Source organism: Lepisosteus platostomus, chromosome 5, assembly GCF_059453375.1.
Source record: "Lepisosteus platostomus isolate fLepPlt1 chromosome 5, fLepPlt1.hap1, whole genome shotgun sequence".
In the NCBI taxonomy this organism is placed as follows: domain Eukaryota; kingdom Metazoa; phylum Chordata; class Actinopteri; order Semionotiformes; family Lepisosteidae; genus Lepisosteus; species Lepisosteus platostomus.
This window is the reverse complement of record NC_142615.1, coordinates 17,382,421-17,398,685: the sequence shown is the minus strand read 5'-3', so window position 1 is coordinate 17,398,685 and position 16,265 is coordinate 17,382,421. Positions and strand designations below refer to the sequence as shown.

General features: G+C 40.9%; 5 non-coding genes across 5 annotated transcripts; 1 reads left to right on the top strand and 4 right to left on the bottom strand.

The window, feature by feature from the left end:
• Positions 1-1,191: 1,191 nt before the first annotated feature.
• On the bottom strand, positions 1,192-1,304 carry trnal-caa (transfer RNA leucine (anticodon CAA)). The gene is made up of 2 exons: positions 1,267-1,304; positions 1,192-1,237 (listed from the first exon to the last, which is right to left on the bottom strand). It is a non-coding gene; the product is annotated as a tRNA-Leu (tRNA).
• A 4,390-nt stretch (positions 1,305-5,694) lies between these two features.
• trnai-uau (transfer RNA isoleucine (anticodon UAU)) lies at positions 5,695-5,788 on the bottom strand. Its single transcript has 2 exons — positions 5,751-5,788; positions 5,695-5,730 (listed from the first exon to the last, which is right to left on the bottom strand). It is a non-coding gene; the product is annotated as a tRNA-Ile (tRNA).
• Positions 5,789-10,263: 4,475 nt separating this feature from the next.
• On the bottom strand, positions 10,264-10,335 carry trnat-cgu (transfer RNA threonine (anticodon CGU)). The gene has a single exon. It is a non-coding gene; the product is annotated as a tRNA-Thr (tRNA).
• A 1,784-nt stretch (positions 10,336-12,119) lies between these two features.
• trnak-uuu (transfer RNA lysine (anticodon UUU)) lies at positions 12,120-12,192 on the bottom strand. Its single transcript has one exon. It is a non-coding gene; the product is annotated as a tRNA-Lys (tRNA).
• Positions 12,193-13,740: 1,548 nt separating this feature from the next.
• On the top strand, positions 13,741-13,812 carry trnaa-cgc (transfer RNA alanine (anticodon CGC)). Its single transcript has one exon. It is a non-coding gene; the product is annotated as a tRNA-Ala (tRNA).
• Positions 13,813-16,265: the final 2,453 nt, after the last annotated feature.

Below are 16,265 nucleotides of genomic sequence, written 5' to 3'. Positions count from 1 at the left end.
CATTTCTTGGTATGAATCCTTAAACTTCATAGATGGCGTTCTAGGACTTCTCGCTTCAGATAAAGCTGTCAATACATCATAGATTTCTACTCAATCAATATCAGCAGTGTTATCACTACCGAACGCTAAATATAGATCCTGGCAATAATTCATGAGTTGTTTGTTAGAAAATTGTTTATGGCTTTTTTAAAACATATTTTCAATACCAGACAAAAAGTCGAAAGTTTCAATTTCATGCAACTGATGAAATCTCTCTTCGATGGAAGTTATAAGTACAGTACATCCAAAATACTGCGGAATCAATCAAATGTACATGTTTCTTGTGGATCCAGAAGATCATTTTGAGACTCAAAACATACCTGTCTTTTCTTTTTTCGAGGACGAAGGAGTAGCAGCAGGAGTAGCAGTAATGGCAAGAACGTGTTTAGAGTTCAGCACTTCTAACGAAGAGAAACGTTAGTGTCTTCCGGTGTGTGAGCCCATCTCTCAAAAAATAAAAAAATAAGTTCTATAAATTGAATTGTTCTATTTAAGTATAGTTATAAGTACAGTACATCCAAAATACTGCGGAATCAATCAAATGTACATGTTTCTTGTGGATCCAGAAGATCATTTTGAGACTCAAAACATGCCTGTCTTTTCTTTTTTCGAGGACGAAGGAGTAGCAGCAGGAGTAGCAGTAATGGCAAGAACGTGTTTAGAGTTCAGCACTTCTCATTTCTAATGCAGAGCCATCGACTCGGAAAGCACCGCCCGCGATAAAAGAAATTGCAGAATTGGTCTGTTCATGCTGCCTACACGCTTTGAATTGCTGGCATTTTCTGCAAGCATTCCTTTTTGAGGGTTCATGAAATTCCTCACATTTGAGCCAACACTAAAATATTTCATTCGGGGTCGCCTAATTCATAGTGCAAACCGAATCTACAGGGGAATGCTGTGGCACATGAAGCCGTTTGTTATTCTGTTGTGAGGTGTGAGGGGCGGAATGCAAATCGAGTTGGTGAATAGAAAATGAAACAGGAGTCACTTCTTGAGCTACGAATTCCAAAAAGTATGAAAACCTGTGCATTTTAACAGTGCAGAATACTCACAAATTGCACTGAGTTGCTTGCTTTCTTCTGCTGCTTTTATATTTCAGTCATTCACTGTCAGCTAGCACTGGAACAATTCAAGAGAGGTAAAAACGGAAGCTGTCAGGAGTGGGATTTGAGCCTACGCCTCCATTTGGAGACCAGAACACCCAAGCCAGCTGGAAAGACACATGTCCTTGAGTCTGGCGCCTTAGACCACTCGGCCACCCTGACAAGCAAAAGCAAGTGGTGTGCTGAATGCACCAGTAGTTGACTAAACTGAGTTTCTTCCCTGAAATTATTTGCTTGCGAAGACCCAAGTTGCCTTGAATGGATCTTGGAAATCAAATATACGGATGGATTGTTATTCGGTTGTGAGTTTTGAGGGGCGTATTATAAATTGAGTTGGTGAAAAGGTGCTTTTTGTTAGTCTGTCGGGAGGCTGCACAAGGTGTTTAGAGGGAGAATTCTAAAAGGCAGGCTCTCTATGTTTAACATCAAGAAAGATTTTTTTTTTCTCAATGGAAATGCTCTTTGGCGCTTTCAGCTTTACATAGGGAACAACGTCTGCCGAGACCACTTTTGAGCCAGTGCAAATGGTAATGTGCCACCAAGTACATTTAATATTGGCTGTGGTAGCGAGCTGCTTTTGTTTGTGAAGCTTTTACTTCTTTAAGCTGAATCATCGGCAGGAGTAGCTTATTAAATCTTTGCTCATTGCGCTCCATCAGAAATACCTTGTCCATGTTCAAAAGAGATCAGGGGATTTACTTCATGCTTTCACATCGCATACCTTACACGGAAGATTTAAATGGGGAATTGATTGTGCTTCTTGATGTTGTTCCTGTGGTTGCCTTGGTTACAATGGTGAACGTTCTTCCACGTTCTGCTAGAGTATCCACTGGGTGGGCTTTATCAATTGGCTCGGATAGGTCATCAGTGCTCCGTCTCCAGAAAAATAATCAGCACTGTCTTTTTTCTGTGCGCACGACCGTCTTTTAAAACATATAAAATCACGAGTTCATTGATTTCTCCAAATAACAACAATACATTTTAACCCTTCAATCCAATAGTTTTACTCCCAGTAAAAAGCAGCGCAATATATAGAGAGATGATATTCAAAGATTTCAACGTTCTTATTGGATTGCCTGTATGCAGATATCACTCAGAATTGCTAATATGATTTTAATTCAGTTTTTCTCTACTACTTTCAGAGTCTTTTATTGACCTTGCTGAAGCAGAGAAGTGACATAATCACAAATGCGACCAGTTGTGCAGCTGTTTCTGGTTAATAATGATTAATGCGAAATAAAAAACAGCTCCTTGCATTAAGAGCAAGAGCAACCAACGCTCTCGCTTATTGAGTTGGGTATTTTCCGAGCTACTCTTCCTTAGCTGTGTAGAGGTTTGATGGGTTTACTGAGACAATTATTCATTGTAGCAGTAATCACGAGGTGGTTCGTTGTGGCTTTTAGAAAATCAATCGTCAGAACAACTAACAACGCACACACACGGGTTCAATACACGAGATACAGTGATTAATATAAATTGTGCACCAAACATATACCAGTCTGCCTGGATACAAGCGGCAGACCTTACTGTGAGGGTTATCAATATACAAGGTATATAATCTCGAAGAGATGCAAACACAAAGAGATAGACAACAGAGAATATATGTCAATATATATCGTTTGGTTACCAAATCGCTAATCAGTGTTATTCCCCACTGTTACTCTAAACTCGGAAGTAAATGCAATACTCATGAATTAAATTGATAACAACTTGTGTTGAGGTACAATTGAATTCTCGAGACGCAATGTAGAACATGGGGTTTACTTATCCACTGTGTATGGATTTGAAATTTCCCGGCACGAACACCAAACCAGCTGACAGGCTCTGTTGCAGCCTCGGTTCCAGCGGTTGTCCAATGGGCGTTGTCCCGGCGTCCTCTGGCTACCGGCCAACCAGTCGAGGTGCAGCTCGGAGTTGGACGGGCGCGCAGGGCAGTTGTTGCTCCGAGGGGATCTACCAGCAGTCCGGCTGGTTAGTAGAAAGTATCTATGCACAGAGTGTGACCGCAAGTCCTCACAAGTCACTCTTTTGCCCAGGAAGAAGCTGGTTCGTTCCCGGTCCAGCGCTGCTTCTGAATAAGCTATTCAGGTTGTCGACGAGGGTCCAACTGTGGGCTGCCGTTGATCAAGCGGAGCGTTCACGTTGGTAGAATTCTGAGTACGTACAGGATCCTCGGCCCCGCGCTTAGAACAAAGTCCAAGTCCCTTTGCAGACAACAGCCTTTGTCACGTGATTGTCTCTGAGGATGCGCGAAAATGGCCAAGGAGAGCCCTGATCTGAGCTTGCGCTCCCTTTTTGACCAAGACACAGATGTGTTCTGATTGGTTGAGAGTTTGGCGGGCATTGGAGACCCACATGGTGTTACCACACCCTGCCAGTCTCTAATTGGTTGATCAAGGTGAGATACGAGTCACATACTCCTGACACTTAGGAATGCAGTCCAGATGTCCATTTGGCACTCCCTAGACAGATAGGCGCCAATGGATGACCATTGATCATGATAGCCAGGCTTATCTAAGTGCATCCCCGTTTGGGAGCTGTCCCTTATCAAACGAAAACATCTTAAATCAGCCTGCATGAATACTTTCTCTGTGGCTGAACCACAGAGATGGAGAGTGAGATGGGGCCTCATTAAGGAAAGCACAGCAACGCTTAATTCTGTCTTATTACCAAGCATTGCTGCTACAACTGCTTAAATTCAAACTAAACAGGACTATGGGAATGAGATTTGATTTCGAACTGGGTTTTAAATAAATAGGACCGCTGCACTACATTGTGCTTTATGTAAGACAAAAGGTGGGCTTCCTGTGTTTTCGATAACTCAGTTGTAAGAGCGGAGGAATATAGTGGAAACAGCTGGGAACTCTTTGTTCTCTGGTTTGAATTTGGCTGGAAGAAAGGTGTTTTTTATGTTCTTTAATCAAAAAGTGAAAATTTGTCGTTCACTTAGTTGTCTTATTTTCTAGGCTTGTAGACTCCTCACTCTTCCTAAAAGAAAGTGCTGCAGATAAAGATACAGTAGTTGTCGGAAGTTTGTTCAGTGGTAGAGCACATACAGGCTGTATGTGGTTGTTTTCAATCGCCGGCGTCTCCACTCTGGATTTCTTCCTAAGCGCGATATCTTTCCTTACTTGTGTGTGAATTTCAGCGCGACACATAAACCCTTTGTCTGTTTTATAAAGATTATATTTTAAATCAGTTAAAACAAAAAAGTACCTATTACATACACGTAGAAAACACATGTATCTAATTTGAAAATTTGGGCAATGTATTACTAGTAGTGGAGCTGAGCTCACAGAAGAGCAGTTGATATTGTTAAACCACGTATTATTTTTAAATGACGCTACTAAGCACTGGCACGGTGTTAGTGCAGTCCTACCCAAGCTTTCTATCGACTGGATGAGTCTCCTGTTCCATCTCCAATTCTTTCCGCACATTTCGCCTGTTTCACCACCATTATGATTAGACTATAGCCACTAATACGAGAATACTGTTCTGAAAGACTGTCTTAAATAATAATGTTGAAAAGGGTAATGATAAGAGTTTTTTTTCATTAAGGTAACCATACATTTGCCTGTATAGTACAACTTATTATCTGTATCCGCAAATCCCCAATATTAATGCTGTCTCCTGAGAAACACAAGTGTAGAGTCAAATAATATTACAACAAATCTATTCAATTAACACCCCTATGTGACAGAACACATTTAAGACTTACACCCCTTTTAAATATGTATTTCCTTCATTTCAGTTCTCTCCCCGGGATATCTGAAAATTCATTATAGTATAATAAAGTCTGTGCATGCATTACCTGTAATACAGCTACTGATAAAGATAACATTAAAGTTGATTATTAAGATATTACACTTTTATTAATAAAATAAGTATTGATAAAATTCCTTGTGAATAATTGTAGTGTCTGGAAAGCAATTGTTCATTACTTAATGACGATATTATTTCCACTACATTCAGGACAGTTCCAATGTAATCTATTGTTCCACTTCGTCTGCTTAGTCTCCTACTTTAGTAACATCTAATGGGGAGCAGCTGTTATTTTAGGTTTGTTGCAATTGAGAACAGGTTTGCTACAGAGCTGCTGACAAATTTCAGCAGCCAGTTTGTTGCAACTGACCCGTTGTAGCTACCAATCAGAAAAAAAACCAAACGCAACAACTTCAAAAGAAAAAGAACATTAAAAACAAATCTGGGGAACAACATAAACACAGAATCTAATGCGAGAGCTTTATCAAGTCTTCAGTGCTCCTCTTGTCTCAGTAGACCTCTCTCATATATTTATGTACAGGTCAACTGGAGGTACACAGCTGATAGAAATTTAAGTAGGGAGCTGCATCACAGCATGCGTGGGCTGCAAATGGAAAAGTATAGGTTTATTCCATGCTGAAAATAGAAGTAAACACAACGTTTCAGCTGTGGAGCCTTCTTCGATTGTGACTCGAAATAAATCTTTACTTGTTCGTTTGATGTTAATTTATCTCCATCAAATACCTAACACTATCTAAACTCGAAAGTTGCTCTCAGTAGCTAAAGACACTGCTCCAGGTGAGGCTTGAACTCACAACCTCGGCATGACTCCGCTGTGCACTGCTGTATAAGTACCGCACGCTGACCAATTGCGCCACTGGAGCTGTGCAAGTCGTGCTCCTCATACAGACTGACGCTGCAGAAACACAGGGTGAAAACGGTTTCGGTTGTGGATCCATCTATACATGGGGAACACTAAAATAGCAAGGAAAATACAAGAAAAGAAACTGAAAGAATTGTGCTAACAGCAAAGGGGAACTGAGGGAGGTGGTCAGACAAGTAAATCAGCCTGGCAGATTATATGTATCGACATTTTTTGAGTCAATCAGCAAACAGATTTCTCTTCATGTGCCTTAAACTGTGCAGTTTGTATCTTCGCTGTAGATAGGTTTCTTCAGAAGTCCAGTAAACTGACAATAATGGAGAACTAGCTGACGCACCCCGTCGTGAAGACCCTCTGTAAGGTGATTACACGTTTCAATTTCAAGTCGCCTCCTTTACACTCAATTGCAGCCCCGAAACTGAGAGAAAGCATGAGAAATGGCTTCAGTTTCAATGTGAAAGTGCAGTACAGGCTCGATGGCTTCACATCTCCCATCAATCACATAAAATTGCAGTAAAGCGATCTAAATATGACTCTTAAGTACTTGGAAAGATGATTATTTTGAGCGTGCCTCCAAGGGTCTGCTACGAGGTTGAAGTTACAGTAGCTTCTTATTCACCAGCTTCTTATGCGTGTTTTTCGTTCCACCTTAAATGGTGCTGCTGTGATGTTATGTCGCCTTTCGCCTGTAGATGGCTCTCTTCAATCAGTACTAATCCGGCTGGAATACTGTAGACATCTTCACTGAACGGGAATATCCAAATAAATAGCGACTGTCCAATTTATATTTTTGTATGGAATATATTTCAGAAAATCGCAAACCAATTTTAAAAACTCACCACAACAGGGACTTACACTGGGAAAAGGTGATTGCACTTTCTGCTTATTGCTACGGCCTTCCCCCCGATTATGAAAATGTCTCACAGTTCTGACGTGTGAAAGACAATGTAACAGACTATCAAAATCCTGAAGTACAAGAAATTTTAATGCACCAGTTTTTTAAATATGACCCTCTGATCCTGGCATGTCAGTATACATTTCGAAAAAGTATGGCACCAATCGCACGAATTGCAATGGCACAAATTGTTGAGAATATCACTGACCTTGCCGATATTTGCAGGGGATACGAATGTTTTGCACATGTTGAACTACAACACGTAAAAATTGAGCTTCTTAGTCAATATCATCGGGAATGTCCAATAATGACGAACATCAGTAGCTTCAAGGTAACTTTGACTCGCACATGGAGTTTTATCTTCAAATGGAGGGTGGGAGAATTTATTTGTACTCTCGTTGCTCATTAGCTAAACTATTTTAAAAATATGACACAGATTTGTTCGAGAAACTTGTAACCGCCTTAAAGAGAGTCTTCTTGAAGATGTGCACCAGCTAGCTCTCCACTGTCAATTGACAGGACTTTAGGAGAAACTGTTCTCATACAACCAACATACAAATTACACATCTTAAGGAACATGAAGAGAAATCCGTGTACTAAATAACATAAAATTGTCACTGCAAATTATCACCAAGCTGTTTCATGTGTCTGACCACCTCTTTCCTACTTTGCAGCGAGCACAAATCTTTATGTTTCTTCATCGCAATTTTACTGTCTCTTTCTCCCATGTGGAGATAGATCCACAGCTGAAACTTTAGGTCAGTTCCTGTTACTCTGTCCGATTGAAAGAGCTGTATTAAAGGCACTCCCATCTCTGCAGGAAAGTTATTGCTGCTCTCAACACAATATACTGCAGCCAAATATAGCGATACTGTCACTGCCTGTGGGCCACGTGTTCCTGCTGGCAGTCTATTATGTCATGTTCATCCACACCCAGAAACATTACTTCATCGCTATTTTACTGTCCCCCATGTGGAGATGGATCCACAGCCGAAACTTTAGGTCAGTTCCTGTTACTCTGTCCGATTGAAAGAGCTGTATTAAAGGCACTCCCATCTCTGCAGGAAAGTTAATGCTGCTCTCAACACAATATACTGCAGCCAAATATAGCGAAACTGTCACTGCCTGTGGGCCACGTGTTCCTGCTGGCAGTCTATTATGTCATGTTCATCCACACCCAGAAACATTACTTCATCGCTATTTTACTGTCCCCCATGTGGAGATGGATCCACAGCCGAAACTTTAGGTCAGTTCCTGTTACTCTGTCCGATTGAAAGAGCTGTATTAAAGGCACTCCCATCTCTGCAGGAAAGTTAATGCTGCTCTCAACACAATATACTGCAGCCAAATATAGCGAAACTGTCACTGCCTGTGGGCCACGTGTTCCTGCTGTCAGTCTATAATGTCATGTTCATCTACACCCAGAAACATTATTCCTGTAGCACAAGAGTTATATAGGCGCAGTCCATAGAGCAAGAATCTCTTAATCTCAGAACTGTGGGTTCAGCCCCCACATTGGGTCCCTCTGTGTCAATTTCATCCCCCCAATCCTCCTAGCATGACCTGATGGCATAACAGTGATACCCAGTACCCAGCGTAATTCAGCTTTCTTTCCACTTGATTCAGATTTTGATCTGAAATCATCAGCCGAACAAGAGTTTGTCTAAATCGAGGGAGATCTGCTCACAAGCAAGTATTAAACACTTCAGCATTTTCTGTTCGAATACCACACTTTGTCAAAACACTGCCGTTTCTTAAGCTAATAAGTAAGGGTTTTTGAGCACGCATTGTATTGTTAATGCTTATATTAAAAAAGCATAAATTCACATAGTGGAATTTGGACTGAACAAAGTAGTCCAGCCCTTTTACAACATTACATACCCACTGATTAAAGCTTTAAACTACAGTAGCAGGAGTAACAATAATGGCAACAACATGTTTGGAGCTCGGCATTTTATTTATTCTGCGGAAACGTATCGGAATGAACTGCCCGAGATAAAAGAGTAATTGCGGCTTCAGATCGTTTTTACAGAGCATTGCGTTGTTCTGTTCATGCTGACTACACGCATTACATTTGTCATTTACTGCAAGCGTTGCTTTTCCAGGTTTTTCTGAAATTCCTCGCATTTTAGCCAGCACTAAAATATTTCATTCCCGTCGCTGAATACATCGTGGAAACGGTATTTGGAACGGAATGCTGTCACTCATGAAACCTCTTTGTTATTCGGCTCTGAAGTTTGAAAATGAAAATAAAACGGGGGTCACTTCATAGGCTTGAAAGAAGTCCAAGCAGCATAAAAACCCGCGAATTCTCACAAAGGCTGCACCTTTCTTCTGCTGCTGTTATAAATCAGCCTTAAACATTTGAATACATACCTTACTGCTGCTAATCACATTCACGTGTTTACGAAGCTTTTTTCTGTCCGTTATGTTTTTGCTAAGCAGTTTCTCCGTTTTCCTCGTACTGTGATTGTCAGCGAGCACAACAAGACTGAAACAGTGTAAAGGCAGGTAAAAAAGACAGGGTAAAACGCCTGATTGTCGGGAGTGGGATTTGAACCCGTGCCTCTATTTAGAGAGCGAAACACAAAGCTTAAAAGACACAAATCTGTAAATTTGCTGTTTTAAACCGCTCAACTATCCTGAAGAAATGGGTGCGGATTGTATCAGTCACATCCGATTTTCCGTAAATTTAGGACGATTGATACAACTGGACGAACAATTTGTGGCGTTTAGCATGACATGGAAAACGGTACCGGAGCATTCGGGTCCGGACTACCAGACTCAGAAACAGTTTTTACCCCCGCACTATCAAACTATTAAACTCCCAGCCTCTCTCACTCTCACCTCACCTCTCACCTATGATCTGAACCTCACAGTGCCTTCTTTCTCACCAAAAACCCAAACACACATTGAAAATCTACCTCTACCATACATGTCAAAAGCTCACTCCCCATCATTTCTATCCCTTTATTTCATTCTTTTGATGCATGTTTTTGCACATAACCTGTTACCTTTTTGTTGTTTTGCACACTGCCTGTTGTTGTTTTTTGCATATCGGCTGTTGTCTCTGTCTTTCTTTTGTTATACAATTGTATTGTTGTTGTGTTTTTTTCTTTGTACTACTTATGTCCGAGAGCTAGCTAAATAGCATTTCGTTATACCATATACCTGTGTATGAGTATAATGACAATAAACTTGAACTTGAACTTGACATAGTCTTGCAGGCAGTATATTATTTTATCGTTTACTCGTATGAAAAAGCACGGTCTTCTCGTTCCTAAGTCAGATTTTTAGTGCTTTCGAACGTTACTTCCAACCTGGACTGACAGCTCACCAGATCTGTTTGTGATCAGACCATGGAGTGGGGGGCTGTACCAAGCGCACGTTCCTTCCCAATGCTGAGACGATCATTCGGAAGATGGGTGTGAAGAGAGACAAGCTTTGTTGACTAAAAAACAAGGCAGGATATGCAAGAATACTAATCACTGGCGACAGTTATGTTTTCTTACTATTGAGATCCCTACATTGCGAGTTTTTTTAAGACTTTGAAACTAAAGGAAAGCGGTGACAAATGAAACAGGCACGGGTGGGGTTTGGACCCACGCTCTTTGGTTTACGAGACCGACGCCTTACCACTTGGCCACCGCGCCTTCGAATAAGCATGGGAATAAGGTTGTTCAAATTATTTTTTTCTGAATCTGGTTTACATCGCCAAATGTAAACCGGAGGCAGCAACAACAATAAAAGGGATACTTGTCCTTAAACTCGGACGTGATGTTCTGCAGACATGTGCATAATGTCCTGTTTTCTTGCAGTGTAGACATTTTGCTGTTCACGCTCCGCATTCATCTGCTTTGTGCGTTGTTAGTCCGCACCTGTAACATGTAATGTCAGCCGTCCCCTGTTCTTCTATTTCTCTAGCATGACTGCGTCCTGCTGCTCGGCTTTTGTTTGTAAAGTTTGAGCGAGCGCCCCGTTCAGTGTCACTTTGTCACTGTGGTCAGAAAGCATTCTTGATTCTGCTTGAGCTGCTTCATGAATTCTAGCGACTGTAAGAGCTCTTTTTAAAGTCAGCCCTTCCTCCTGCAGCAATTTATAGTCTCTTATGTGCACATTTTTCCACAAGTTGATCTCTTAACATGTCAGTTTCCAATACTCCAAAGTCACAAGATTTAGCCAGTTCTCTTAGTGCAGTCACAAAAGCATCAACAGATTCGTCCTGAGACTAAGTTCTCTGCCTAAATTTATGCCGTTCCAAAACCACATTTCTCCGCGGTGTAAAGGAAGCGTCTAAGGCAGCTACAGACTTTTTCTCCAGGGAGTTTGGCAAAAATCCGCTGCACGGAAGCCCCGATACAGTGCAGTAATGTAGCACGTCTCACCGCATCCTCAGCTTCTGTAGATCCACCGGCTATTTAAAAAAAATCTGTACGACTCCATCCATATCTTGTATTCCGTATACAAATCCGGAGCTCCGAGGTTCAGTAGAAGCGGTGGAAAAAGCCGGGCATAAGCAAAGCTTCTCGGCGCGGCGGCCATATTTTCCATGGCGCAAGCTAAACGAAAAGTCCGAAAATTCAGAAGTTCGTTTCTACCAGCAAGAGAACTAAAATCTGCAGTGTTCTGCTCGCTTTGAGTCCGTCAAGCACTCATCTCTCGTCGCCATAAATGTTGTGTATCTAAATGTAGAGACGTTTTTATATTATTTTAACTATTTTATTAACTACACAGATCACGCCCTTACACCTTAAATTCCTGCCTTCTACTCTCTCGATCTGTTGTCTCGCGATGTCTACTCACTATACTACATTAAGCATGACTTCTTGTTGTTTAGAGCAGCGCTCAATAAAAATGATCAGAACCCGAAAGCGCTTCTTATGCGGATCAGTATATTCCGATACCACTGGTTCTGCAGAAGAAATAAGAAAAGCCGAACTCAAAGCACTGTGTTGCCATTACGGGTACTCTGTCTGCAGCTGCTTTAAGATCTACTCACACCGTGTTGCCATTAAGGCTACCTAGTTAAAAAAAACTTATCGTCACCTTTTTGAACGTGATTATTAGACACCCGTTAAATCTCAACCGAGGTTTCTTGAGAGATCGTTCAGCGAGCGAATAATAAAAAACTACTTCGCTTCCATCCTCTGCTGTCACTGTAAACTTGGACATGATGTTCTGCAGATGTGCAGTGTGCTTGTCGTATTCAAGAGTACTCACTGTGTGAGCTGTACTCTACTGTGATTTAATTTAGATGATTACGTGGAGTAGAGTGACAAGATCTACTTGAACATTTTCGGTTTGTGAAATGAAACACTAAATACACTACTGTAAAAACAAGTAATGGACATATAAAATAACCACAGTACAGCTAGAAGAGTGAAAGATAAAAGACTATTTAGAATGACATTCACAATAGGATTAAAAACGGCACAGCCGCCCGAACAGGGACTTGAACCCTGGGCCCTCAGATTAAAAGTCTGATGCTCTACCGACTGAGCTATCCGGGCTCTGAAAGAAGATAGACACTGTCGGGATCCTCGCAAGTCACGTGTCTCTTGCGCCGAAGAGCAGTCATACCTGACCCGTCTGGAATGACCACTGACAGACTTTATCCAGAAGCGACGGCACCACTCCCAGTAGAATGAGAGAGAAATACAGCATGACATGGGTAGTTAAGGGGCTCCCACAATCCATCTTTCCTCACATTACTGATTTTTTTCAATAGCATTTTGACCTTTTTTCACATTCAGATTTTTTTTCACATTTAATAAAATATTTTAATCAACAACATTAAAAAGAAAACAAATGGAACATTTTTTGGAACAATAATTAAAAAAAAACTTTCAATGCCTTGGTTGTATGCTTTTATAAAGGGAGTTGCAACAGTGCTGAAATGTAAAGAGCATTTCTGTAGAGAAAACAGCATTTTTTCTGCCTTGATGCTAAGCTTAGGGATAATGTCTTTTAGAAATTCTATTTTATAACACCTTGCACAGCCTCCCGGCAGACTAACACATATTTTTTTTTAGAAATTGGCTCACACACCGGAAGACACTAACGTTTATTTACGTTAGAGTATGTAAAACTCAGGCTTTAACAGATGTTCATGATGTTTCACACGGGGTGTTACCTGTTGTAGTGTTTCAAAAGATGTGTTAGCGGACCACAAATTATCTTGAAAAGATTTGGGTTGGTACTGGCTGGGATTCAAACCCGACTTAATTATTTGGAAGGCGCCTGTACCACCAACGCACTTCCGAGAAGCACCTGCAAATTATCACAATCCTCTCTCTCACCTACAAAGTTATGGAGACACAGACGTCCAATGAAAACTAATTTTATTCACTCAAGTCTCCACTCTTTTGTTGTGATGTCATTTTAATTAATATTAGCTTTGATAAGGTGTCGTTTTTGCCTCTTAAAGTTAAAGTCTGCTCCTTTCTTCCTGGTATAGAAATAACATGTTCCATCTTTGTTTAAAAACACCACTAAAAGTAAATTATTCAGCTCTAACGCCTGTGTGCATTGACAAGACATCTCAAAAGGACTTATCAAATAAGAACACGATCCTTCCTGTTACCATTCCTTTGGTTGGGGCGTTGTTTCACCCTTTTATTTTCTTCTACAATATTTGCAGACAGGGTTTTATCACTCGTGTTGTACAGAATAAGTGTGCATCGGTCCATGAAAATCATCAGTAGTGCTGTTTTTCTATGCATAGTTTAATCAAGAGCACTTAAAATATGCAAAAAGCTTTCAAATAAAACAGAATTGAAAGACAGTCGAGTAAGGAGGTAGAAAAAAAGCACTTCCCCGTCTGGGAATTAACCACAGTCGCACGTGTGACTGGATACAAAAATAATAGATTAATTTGTGCCCAGTCTCTTGAAGCTTCAATGCGATTATTTTTCCTTCCTTATTTCTTCATTCCCATGAATTTATTCTGTAGTAGAGGAAACGTGAAAGTGGGAAACTGCAGGCATTCTTCGTGAGTGGTGGATTGTGATCAGTGAGCATCTGCACATCTCTAAGTCTGTTCCTTTACGTTTTTCATCGGGGATGTAGCTCAGTGGTAGAGCGCATGCTTCGCATGTATGAGGTCCCTGGTTCAATCCCTGGCATCTCCAGGTGCTTTATGTTACAGTACTCACATCACAGTCTTCTGTTGAGTGAGAACTCTTTGCTCGTGTTCAGAGAGAGCCAGGTTTACACAATTAAATACAGGCACACTCGACGTGCTCCAGAGTTGCGCTGCTGTTTTAAATGTACCTCATTTAGTTCTGTTAAATCCTAAATTATTTGAACTAATAATTTAGTTCAAATTCAGGAAATCCAGAGATTGCTTCACACTTGTCGTGGCTGTTGCAGAAAACACCTGTTGAATCTCACCCGGGATTTCTTGAGAGATCATTCAGCGAGCGAATCCTCCTCCTGATCTGCGCACTAAACTGAAAGCTTCACGAACTCCTCACTGCGTGTCCTGTACTGTTACAAATGCTCTCGTGTAGATGTGACGCACAGCCATAAACACACTTTGAACTTTTTCCGTTTGTTAAGGAAAATGCAAAAGAGCATGACAAGTATTCATCGTATAAAATATCCATGGCACAACTCGAGAAAGTACTGAAGGACTCCACATCGACTTTTGATGATTACAAGAGATTCAAGAAACACAATCGTCCGCAGCTGGGTTTGGATCCTAAACTCTAGAGTTAAAAGAACATAAGCGACGGATATGACCTATAAACTCTCTTAATTGTCTTATAGTTTATGAAATAAAACAATTTCTTAATAAATTCTAACTGTTGAGAGACGATTTATTGAATTTTAACAAAATCACAATTACAAACCTTTTCGGTTAAACTGTTATTCACATACTCTAACGTAAATAAACGTTAGTGTCTTCCGGTGTGTGAGCCAATTTCTCCAAAAAATATTTGTTAGTCTGTCGGGAGGCTGTGCAAGGTGTTAAGAAATAGAATTTCTAAAAGACAGGCTCCCTAAGCTTAACATCAAGGCTGTTTTCTCTACAGAAATGCTCTTTAAATTTCAGCACTGTTGCAACTCCCTTTATAAAGGGTGTGCACACGTATACAACCAAGGCATTGAAAGATTGTTTTAATTATTGTTCCAAAAAATGTTCCATTTGTTTTCTTTTTAATGTTGTTGATTAAAAGATTTTATAAAATGAGAAAAAAATCTGAATGTGAAAAAAGGTCCAAATGCTATTGAAAAAAATCAGTAATGTGAGGAAAGATGGATTGTGGGAGCCCCTTAACTACCCATGTCATGCTGTATTTCTCACTCATTCTACTGGGATTGGTGCCGTCGCTTCTGGATAGTCTGTCAGTGGTCATTCCAGACGGGTCAGGTATGACTGCTCTTCGGAACAAGAGACACGTGACTTGCGAGGATCCCGATAGTGTTGACCTTCTTTCAGAGCCCGGATAGCTCAGTCGGTATAGCATCAGACTTTTAATCTGAGGGCCCAGGGTTCAAGACCCTTTTCGGGCGGTTGTGCTGTTCTTAAGTCTATTGTGAATGTCATTCTAAATAGTCTTTTATCTTTCACTCTTCTAGCTGTACTGTGGTTATTTTAAATGTCCATTACTTGTATTTACAGTAGTGTATTTAGTGTTTCATTTCACAAACCGAAAATGTTCAAGTAGATCTTGTCACTCTACTCCACGTAATCATCTAAATTAAATCACAGTAGAGTACAGAACACGCAGTGAGGAGCTCACACAGTGAGTACTCTTGAATACGACAAGAGGAAAGGCACACTGCAACTCTGCAGAACATCACGTCCGAGTTTACAGTGACAGCAGAGGTTGGAAGCGACGTAGTTTTTTAATACTCGCTCGCTGAAGATCTCTCAAGAAACCTCGGTGGAGATTTAACGGGTGTCTAATAATCACGTTCAAAAAGATGACGATAAGTTTTTTTTTAACTAGGTAGCCTTAATGGCAACACGGTGTGAGTAGATTTTAAAGCAGCTGCAGAGTACCCGTAATGGCAACACAGTGCTTTGAGTGCGGCTTTTCTTATTTCTTCTGCTGAACCAGTGGAATCGGAATATACTGATCCGCATAAGAAGCGCTTTCGGTTTCTGATCATTTTTATTGAGCGCTGCTCTAAGTACCACAGGCAAGATGGCTGGTGGTCTAAGGCGTTGCGTTCAGGTCGCAGTTAACCCTGGAGACGTTTGTTAAAATCTCACTTCTAATAAAGAGGTCTTTCTCGTTAGAGAAGAAACAATAGAAGCCTTAAGCGGGGAAAAAATCACAACATCTCGCATTTCACGTGTTTAATGTTAACTGTCTCAGTGGTTGCCTCGGTGATTGATGGCTCTTCTCCCTCGCAGGGTGACGGCAAACGTCTTCAGAGAGGGAGTCTCCCACGCACGGCTTTCCTTTATCAAGAGCTGAGACAACAGAAACAGACTTCCAACTGACATGAATTACTTCTTGAGCGTTTTTGACTGTCTTTAAAAGCTGAAAGCAGGTGAAAAAGTCTTTGGAAATGAGGCAATGACTGCTGACAGTAAACAGAACTGACGCTCAGCTGCAGACAAGCGCTC